Below are 9936 nucleotides of genomic sequence, written 5' to 3'. Positions count from 1 at the left end.
AGGCAGACAATCTCTGAAGATATTGCAGCAATGGCAAGCCACTTCTGGAGATAAATTTGCCAAGAACAGTCATGGTCATGGAAAGACCGTGATCGCCCACATCCTATGACTCGAACCACAAGAAGAATTGCTGCTTCACTTTATGCAAGTTCTTTTATAAAGAACTTTTGTGAAATTACCAGCTATTTTCCAATATCTTAGAGAGTGAATGAGTGAGGGAAGCTACTGAAAACACTTTGAGATATGAGGAGGTTGTGAAATTTGAAATCTGGGTGCAACTCTGCACAAATGAATAATCGGATGTGTCATGAGAAAGAAGGAAGCAACTTTATTTCACTGCAGATAGTACTCCATGGAGCAAGTCACTCGGGTGTTGGGTTTCCAGTCATGGAGTGTTCACAGCCTGTACCTAACTGGAATTTGTTAATGAATGAGACAAAGTGAAAGCAAAAGATATTATTGATTTCGTAAAGAGCAGTCAAAAGTTTCGAGCTGAAACCACTGGAGAATGCATTAGGTGCGCTACATGTGCACGCAGAGGCCACTTTATTAGGTACACCTATACACCCAGTCATTAATGCAATCATTTAATCAGCCAATCATGTAGCAGCAACTCAATACATAAAAGCATGGAGAGATAGCCAAGAAGTTCAGTTGTTGTTCAGACGAGTCATCAGAATGGGGAAGAAACATAATCTAAGTTACTTTGACCATGGAATGATTGTTGGTGCCAGATGGGGTGGTTTGAGTATCTCAGAAACTGCTGATCTCCTGGGATTTTGATCCACAACCATCTCTGGAGCTCACGGAGAATGGTGCAAAAAACAGTAAAACCAACAGCCAGTAAGCAGCAGTTCTGTGGGCAAAAGTGGGTTGTTAATGAGAAAGGGCAGACTGACTGTAACTCAAATGATCATACATTACAACAGTGGTGTGTAGAAGAATACATCTGAACGCACAACACATCGAACCTTGAAGTAGACAGGTTACTGCAGCAGACGACCGTGAACATACACTTGGTGGCCACTTGATCAGGTACAGGAGATACCTAATAAAGTGGCCCCTGAGAATATATTGTAACCCGTCGTGGATTCCTTGCACACAGCCAGATGACTCTTTAGATACAGTACTGTGCAAAAATCTTAGATATATATATATAGCTAGAATGGCAAAGACTTTTGGACAGTACTGTAGTAATTTTATGTACTGCTGCCACAAAAATACAAACATTTCATGACATATGTGAGTGATTATAAACCTGATTCTGCCAAAAGGGAGAAGGGAGAGTGTCTAGGGTCGGCTGCTTCACTGAGGCAGTGAGAAGTGCAGACAGAGGAAGGCCTGAGTCATTAAAGATCTCCCCACTGTGAGTTCTGTACCCGGACTTTGAGCTGTCAACCTCACATTGTCGTCCGTGAGTTGTCTTCCTCCCGCAGTCCAAGGACGTGCCGGTAAGAAGGTTAGTTGGTAATTGTAAATTATCTTGTGATTAGGCCAAGGTAAAATCAAAATCAGGTTTAATATCACCGGCATATGTTGTGAAATTTGTTGTTGGGTTGCTGGCCAGCACATCTCATGGGCTGGAACGGCTGTCTCGCGCCATATCTCTAAATAAGTAAACAAACACATGGTACTGGTGTCAACTGAGATCTATTCTGTGGAAGGAACAGTCGCTAGATATATCTGAAACTGTAGTGTAGAGATTAGTGATCGTCAATTGGAGTTCTGTTTCTGAGGCTGTATGTAAGGAGCTTATACATTCACCTCATGCCAAAATGGGTTTCCTCTGAATGCTCTGGTTTCTTCCCACTTTCCAAAAACATATGGGTTAGAGTTAGTAAGTTGCTGGCGCTGGAGGCTGCCCCCAGAACAACCCTCACTGACTTGACACAGGAGCAAGGCATTTCAATGTGCATGTAACAAATAAAGCTAACTTTTAAAAGATCTTTAATTCTTTACACAAAGTTGTTGGTGCAAGGGAAACCAGTGACATTCAGGAACAATGTGTAATTGATGCACCATCAATAACTCTCGGAGACTGGAAGTGAATGATAGGCTTTTATTAACAGCAAAAAGGAGCACGACATCTCGGAGACTGAGGGAGGAGCAGTGCCCCAATCGCCTTTATACAGGGGTCTGTGGGAGGAGCCACAGGAGCAGTCAGCAGAGGGGCGTGTCCAGACAGGTATATGTAGTTCACCACAGTAATGTCCTGCCAAAGTCAGCTACGGGTTTTCAGGTGCTGCAGTTAAAACAAATTAATTGTAAACTGTTGTTGACAAAGGAAGACTAATTGAATTTGACTACAAGGTGCTCTCTGTAGGTGGTGAACCTGAAGAATCAAAAGAACTATGGGGAGGTCTTCATTGCAATAGATCAAGTTTATTGTAATTTCAACCCTATACCGCCAAATGAAACAACATTCACCGGACTAAAGTGCACACCACAGTATGTATAACTCACACACAACATATAAAGTAATATTTCCACAAATAATTTAACAAATAATAATGTGATTTTATGACACACGTTAAAAAGTAAACAGTATAATGCTACTGGTGGTTCATACGTGATGAGACGTGGGTGGTGGCAGGGAGACGTCCAGTCTCACGGACAGGGGGAGGAAGCTGTTCCCACCCTAACAATCCTTGTCCTAATGCTTGCTGCCGCTTACGCGCGGGAGGGAGGGAAGCTGGGGGGTGGAGACTTTGAGGTTCTAACATTTAACTGTCATTCATCCTCTGTTTTCATGGATGGTTGCGAAGAAAAGGCATTTCTGGATGTATATTGTATGTACCTTTGAAACCTTTGAGTAATAGTTAGTCGACAATAGGTGCAGGAGTGGGCCATTCGGCCCTTTGAGCCAGCACTGCCATTCACTATGATCATGGCTGATCATCCACAATCAGTACCCCGTTCCTGCCTTCTCCCCATATCCCTTGACTCCACTATCTATAAGAGCTCTAACTCTTTCTTGAAAGCATCGAGAGAATTGGGCTCCACTGCCTTCAGAGACACAGCATTCCATACAGTATTAAGTACACAACTAATGGGAGGGATCATTGACAAAGCTAAGGGCCCTGTGCATACAGCAAGTATCTCGGATGGGTGGGAGAGAGACCCCATGGTCCTCTCAGCAGTCCTCACAATCCTTTTTAGGGGGTTGTGGTTCGATGCCTTGCAATTCCTGTACCAGATGGTGAGACAGCTGGTCAGGACACTCTCACTGGCACAGAGGTAAAACTGGTTAGAATGGAGAGGGGGAGTTCGCTTGCCTCAATCTCCTCAGGAAGTGGATATGCCTCTGTGCTTTCTTGACTAAAAAGATGCTGTTGAGGAACCAGGTGAGATCCATTATGTTCACTCCCAAAGACCTGGTGCTCCTAGTTCTCTCCAGGGAGGTTCTATTTACAAGCAGTATGGAGTGCTCAGCCTGCACCTTCTGGAGTCCACAATCTCCTCTTTCTTCTTGGTCCACACTGATTTTCAGGTCGATGCGCTTTCACCATTCTACCAGTCAATAAATCACCGCATCTGGAGTACAGCAGATCATGAGAGGATCATTAAGATTCTATTGTACTTCTGTATTTTTTCTGTAAATGCATGAAAGAAAATGAATCTCGAGGAAGTATATGGTGACCGGTATCCGGTGCTCCCAATGCATATTGTGTCCAGTGCTCCTGGTACAATCTCCTCTACGTTGGTGAGACCCGTCGTAAACTGGGGGACAGCTTCGTCGAGCATCTCCACTTCATCCACCAAAAGCGTAACTTCCTGATGGTCAAATATTTTAATTCCCATCTCTGTTCCTGTTCTGACATGTCAGTCCATGGCCTCCTCTTGTTCCATGATGCATCCACCCTAAGGCGGAAGAGCGTTACCTATATTCCATCTGGGTAGCCTCCAACCTGATGGTATGAATATCGATTTCTCCTTCTGGTTTCCTCCCTGTCCCCTCTTCTTCTATTCCTCATTCTGGCCTCTTACCTCTTCTCACCTGTCTATCACCTCTCCCTGGGTCTTCTCCTCCTTCCCTCTCTACTCTCCTTTCAGAATCTTTCTTCTCCAGCCCTTTACCGTTCTCACCCACCTGGCTTCACCACCTATCCTCATTCCTCTCCCCCCACCTTTTTATCCCTCTTCCTTTCCGGTCCTGAAGAAGGGTCTCGGCCTGAAGCATTGATTGTTAATTCATTTCCATAGATACTGCCTGACATGCTGAGTGCCTCCAGCACTTTGTGTGCGTTGCATATGGTGACATATACATACTTCCATAACTAATATTACTTCAAACTTAAGAATGGTTCAACGCAAACTATCACTTCCATTTCAAATTTATGGATGATATGCAGAAATCTTTCATGGAACTGAGAAAATGGAAGGCATATACCATATAGCTTTATACCCAGTGGCCACTTTATTAGCTACCTCATGTGCCTAATAAAATGTCCATTGCATGTACATTCATGGTCTTCTGCTGCTGTAGCCCAACCACTTCAAGGTTCAATGTGTTTTGCACTCAGAGTTGCCCTGCTGCACGTTACTTTTGTGACGTCAAGTTATTTGAGTTACTGTCATCCTCTTGTCAGCTTGAACCAGTCTGGCCATTCTCCTCTGACCTCTCTCATTAGCAATGAATTTTTTGCCCGTGCTGCCCTCACTTAATATCTTTTTATTTGTTTTTTGCACCAACCACCCCATCTGGCACCAGCAATCATCCCACAGTCATCACTGAGATCACTTTTCTTTCCCATTCTGATGTTTAGTCTGAATAACAACTGAACCTCTTGACCATGTCTGCATGCTTTTATGCATCGAGTTGCAGCCAGTTGATTGGCTGGTTAGATATTTGCATTAATGAGCAAGTGTACCTAATAAAATGGCCACATAGAGTATTCCTGCCATTATTATTCCATCCCCTTTTCAAGATTCAATATTCATTATTGTTTATTGTCATTCTTTAGCACACAAGTGTAAAGGGGAATGAAATGATTGTTACTGTGGATCTGATGGAGCATTAAAAAAACACAATAAGCTCAAGGAACATAATAAAAAACAAAAATAAACACAAATGGAAAAGCAATGATATAACACACAATGTCCAATTCACTGTTATATACATAGATTGCATGTACATGAACTGACACTGGGTGATGTGACAGTGGTGGTAGTGAGGGTTCTTGGGGCGGGTTATTGTGAAGGCATTGATACCCTGATGGATTTTCAGTCTGGTAGCCTCTTTCCAGTGGGAGTGGGACAGCACGTGTGGCTGGGATCCTTCCTGATATAGCTGGGCTTTCTTCAACGCCTCTCTGTATAATACTGTGCGTCCTTGAAGGCAGGTAGACTGGCTCCGGTGACGCGTTGACTGCCCGTTGTTGAGCCTTCCTGCCCGCCGCAGCGCAGTTTCCATATCATGGAGCGATGCAGCATTTTAGGATCCTCTTAACTGCGCTTCTGTTCCAGGTCAGGAATCGGACACAAGGTGGTCACGAGTGTTGATGTGCACCCACACGCTAAATATATCCCTCACTTACACTTCCTGCAGAAATTTCAAGAAGTGGCAATGAGTTGTCTGAGTAAGTCCATCCTACCGTACTAGGAAATCATTCAATAGTCTTAGAACAGCAGGGGATAACATTTCTCCTCTCGTATTCTCTGATCTCTCAGGTATTAACGTGCATACAAGGAACACATTAGCTGGCCGGTGGTGTAGTGGCATCAACACTGGACTTTGAGGTGAGTGGTCCCGGGTTTGAACCCAGCTGGCTCCTTGTACGCTTTCCATCCATGCTGGGTTGGGCGTTGAGCTTAGTTAAAAAAACAGACCCAAACAGCTGACTGCCGTCCCATATGCGGACAGGAACAACAGCGACAAGGGACACGTTCTAAAGGGCACCTTCAAAGCAGCGACAAACACCGGGTGATGAACTCAACATTCAAAACAACAGTAAGGTCTCCAAACACTCTCTTATAAAGGCAAGTGCCTGAAGATCTTAACAGTAGCTTAGCGATTAGTGTAACACTATTACAGTGCCAGTAGTCAGTGATCTAGGTTCAATTCCTGTCACTGTCTGTAAGAAATGTGTACATTCTCCCCATGACTACTTGGGTTTTCTCCAGGTGCTCTGGTTTCCACCCACATTCCAAACACGTAATGTGGACATGCTATGTTGGTCCCAGCACATATATGTGTTGTTTATTGATTCAAATGACGCATTTCACTATATGCTTCAATGTATTTGTGACAAATAAAACTAATCTTTAATGTCTTTAACTGTTAAGATAACTGGAGTTTGTCACTGATTGGAACAAAAATCATAACGCTGGAGGAGTAGCAGGTCAACAATATCTGATTTTGCAAAAAGCAGCGGTCAGCCGGAGAGTCGAGATGGCAGAGAACGATGTTGAGAATGAGTTGTTGGATTACGAAGAAGATGATGAGAACCAGACCTCGGCAGAACCAGCAACAGCTCCTGCTCAGAAGGATGTGAAGGGTTCCTATGTCTCCATTCACAGCTCTGGATTCAGAGATTTTTTGTTGAAACCAGAGCTACTTCGAGCCATTGTTGGCTGTGGCTTTGAGCATCCTTCAGAAGTTCAACGTGAGTGCATTCCTCAAGCCATTCTTGGAATGGACATCCTCTGTCAGGCCAAATCTGGAATGGGAAAGACAGCAGTATTTGTTCTTGCGACACTGCAACAACTGGAGGCTGTTGACGGACAGGTATCCGTCCTTGTCGTGTGCCATACCAGAGAGCTGGCTTTTCAGATCAGCAAAGAATATTAAAGGTTTTCAAAATACATGCCAAATGTAAAGGCAGCTGTATTTTTTGGAGGCTTGTCAATCAAAAAGGATGAAGACATCTTGAAAAAGAATTGTCCTCATATTGTTGTAGGAACACCAGGACAAATCCTAGCTCTCACACGTAGTAAATCGCTCAGTTTGAAATACGTCAAGCACTTTGTATTAGATGAGTGTGATAAGATGTTGGAGCAACTTGACATGCGTAGAGATGTCCACGATATTTTCCGTCTAACTCCTCATGAAAAGCAGGTTATGATATTCAGCGCCACCCTCAGCAAGGAGATCCGTCCTGTCTGCCGCAAGTTCATGCAGGATCCCATGGAGGTGTTTGTTGATGATGAAACTAAGCTGACACTTCATGGATTGCAACAATATTATGTTAAACTAAAGGACAATGAGAAGAACCGGAAGTTGTTTGATTTACTTGATGTCCTGGAATTTAATCAGGTGGTGATCTTTGTAAAGTCAGTCCAGCACTGTGTGGCATTGGCACAGCTGCTTGTGGAACAGAACTTCCCAGCCATTGCCATTCATAGAAGGATGGCACAGGAGGAGAGGTTGTCACGATATCAGCAGTTCAAGGACTTTCAGAGGCGTATCTTGGTGGCAACAAACTTGTTTGGCCATGGTATGGACATAGAACGAGTGAACATTGTCTTCAATTATGACATGCCTGAAGACTCTGACACATACCTCCACAGGGTTGCACGTGCAGGTAGATTTGGTACGAAGGGTTTGGCCATTACCTTTGTGTCCGATGAAACCGATGCTAAGGTTCTGAATGACGTACAGGATCGATTTGAAGTGAATGTTGCTGAGCTGCCAGATGAAATCGACATTTCTACTTACATTGAACAAAGCCGATAGTCTGTGCCAGCAAGGCCTGAAAACGTCCCATGAAAGCTTATTGCAGTCGATTGGTGGTCGTCTGTCCACAAGATGAGAAGATGACTTTTTAAGATTTGTTTTGTCAATAACATACTTTTATAAAAAGTTTCATGAATTAAAGTTTGTTTGGAAGAATTGAAGCTTTTATACAATCTTTTTTAATTTGTATATTGCTCTTTCTGCCTGTCTTTACCTAAAGGTGGGTTGTTGGTTAAATAAACTAGTTCAGTTTAAAAAAAAATTAAAAAAAACAATATCTGTGGGGGGTGGGGGGGAGAGGGGATGGTGTGGAATTTTCAGTGTTTCGGGTTGTGACCTTGCATCAAAGGTTTAAGGTTCATTTTATTATCAAAGTATGCATGCAGTATACAGCTCCGAGATTCATCTTCCCTAGATGGCCACAAAACAATACCCTCCCCCCAACTCCCCTCAGAAAAACTAACAACCCACAGATAAGAAGGGCAACATGGTTGTTAAACCACACCACCCCCTACGCAAGAGGAAAAAAATCGCGCAACGGCAACAAGAGCAACAAACACTCCCCCTTGCAGAAAAGCAAATCGTATAAACTGCAAGAACATCAGACCCTCAATGAGAAAGAATGGATGAAAAACACAGAATATAAAAAACATAAAACCGAGAAGAGTCCAGTCCAACCCATAATTTGCAGAACTTTGGTAACATCATCCGACAGCCTCAAGAGAGGAAGACTACTCAAGCCGTTACACAGAGACACCTTACCTAGCAGCAGTGAGTGATAGGGCGCCACTCAGAGACACCTGATCTGGCAGAGGTCTCTCACAGCACAGCGAGAGGCCAGTAGTCAGCACTGAATGTTCGCTTGCTTTCTGCATTCACCTCGATGTTTCAATCCTCCTCAACGCTTTGATCAGCAGTTAATGGATGCTTTAATCAGTGAAATGGAGTTGATCATGGGCTCAAGTCCCATCTCTAAGCTGTGCCTCGAGGTCCATGCTCATCTGCTGGAATTTTCTCAAAGACAGCAGTTGATCTCCAAAATGTAAATTACTGGCTATAACAGTTCCAGAAACATATTTAACATGAAAATTAAGATGTACAAGAAGTGGAATAAACAGCTCTGTGGACTATCTGGAAGATGGCACCAAGGACTCATTGCTCACTGGCGCTACCTTGACTGGAAATATTGACTGGTACCCCGTGCAAGGCTTAGTGAGAAAATAAGGAGGCATGGGATGCAAGGGGACCTTGCTTTGTGGATCCAGAACTGGCTTGCCCACAGAAGGCAAAGAGTGGTTGTAGACGGGTCATATTCTACACGGAGGTCAGTGAGCAGTGGAGTGCCTCAGGGATCTGTTCTGGGACCCCATGATTTTTATAAATGACCTGGATGAGGAAGTGGAGGGATGGGTTAGTAAGTTTGCTGATGACACAAAGATTGGAGGTGTTGTGGATAGTGTGGAGGGCTGTCAGAGGTTACAGCGGGACATTGATAGGATGAAAACTGGGCTGAGGAGTGGCAGTTGGAATTCAACCCAGATAAGTGTGAAGTGGTTCATTTTGGTAGGTCAAATACGATGGCAGAATATAGTATTAATGGTGAGACTCTTGGCCGAGTGGAGGATCAGAGGGATCTTGGGGTCCCAGTCCATGGGGCACTCAAAGCTACTGCACAGTTTGACTCTGTGGTTAAAAAGGCATATGGTGCACTGGCCTTCATCAACCGTGGGATTGAGTTTAAGAGCCAAGAGGTAATAATACAGCTTTCTAGGACCCTGATCAGACCCTACTGTGCTCAATTCTGGTCGCCTCACTACAGGAAGGATGTGGAAACCATAGAAAGGGTGCAGAGGAGATTTACAAGGATGTTGCCTGGATTGGGGAGAATGCCTTACGGGAATAGGTTGAGTGAACTCGGCCTTTTCTCCTTGGAGCGACGGAGGATGAGAGGTGACCTGATAGAGGTGTACAAGATGATGAGAGGCATTGATCATGTGGATAGTCAGAGGCTTTTTCCCAGGGCTGAAATGGCTAACACAAGAGAGCACAGTTTTAAGGTGCTTGGAAGCAGGTACAGAGAAGATGTCAGGGGTAAGATTTTTACACAGAGAGTGGTGAGAGCATGGAATGGGCTGCCAGTGACAGTGGTGGAGGCGGATACGATAGGGTCTTTTAAGAAACTCCTGGATAGGTGCATGGAGCTTAGAAAAATAGAGGGCTACGGGTAACCCTGGGTAATTTATGAAGTAAATACATGTTCG

At 44.1% G+C, this 9936-nt stretch overlaps 1 pseudogene; it reads left to right on the top strand.

Moving 5' to 3' along the window:
• Positions 1 to 6363: 6363 nt before the first annotated feature.
• Positions 6364 to 7920, top strand: LOC132395118 (ATP-dependent RNA helicase DDX39A-like; annotated as a pseudogene).
• Positions 7921 to 9936: the final 2016 nt, after the last annotated feature.

The sequence above is a fragment of the Hypanus sabinus genome, chromosome 6 (assembly GCF_030144855.1).
Source record: "Hypanus sabinus isolate sHypSab1 chromosome 6, sHypSab1.hap1, whole genome shotgun sequence".
Taxonomy (NCBI): Eukaryota; Metazoa; Chordata; class Chondrichthyes; order Myliobatiformes; family Dasyatidae; genus Hypanus; species Hypanus sabinus.
This window is presented reverse-complemented; position numbering and strand designations above follow the sequence as displayed.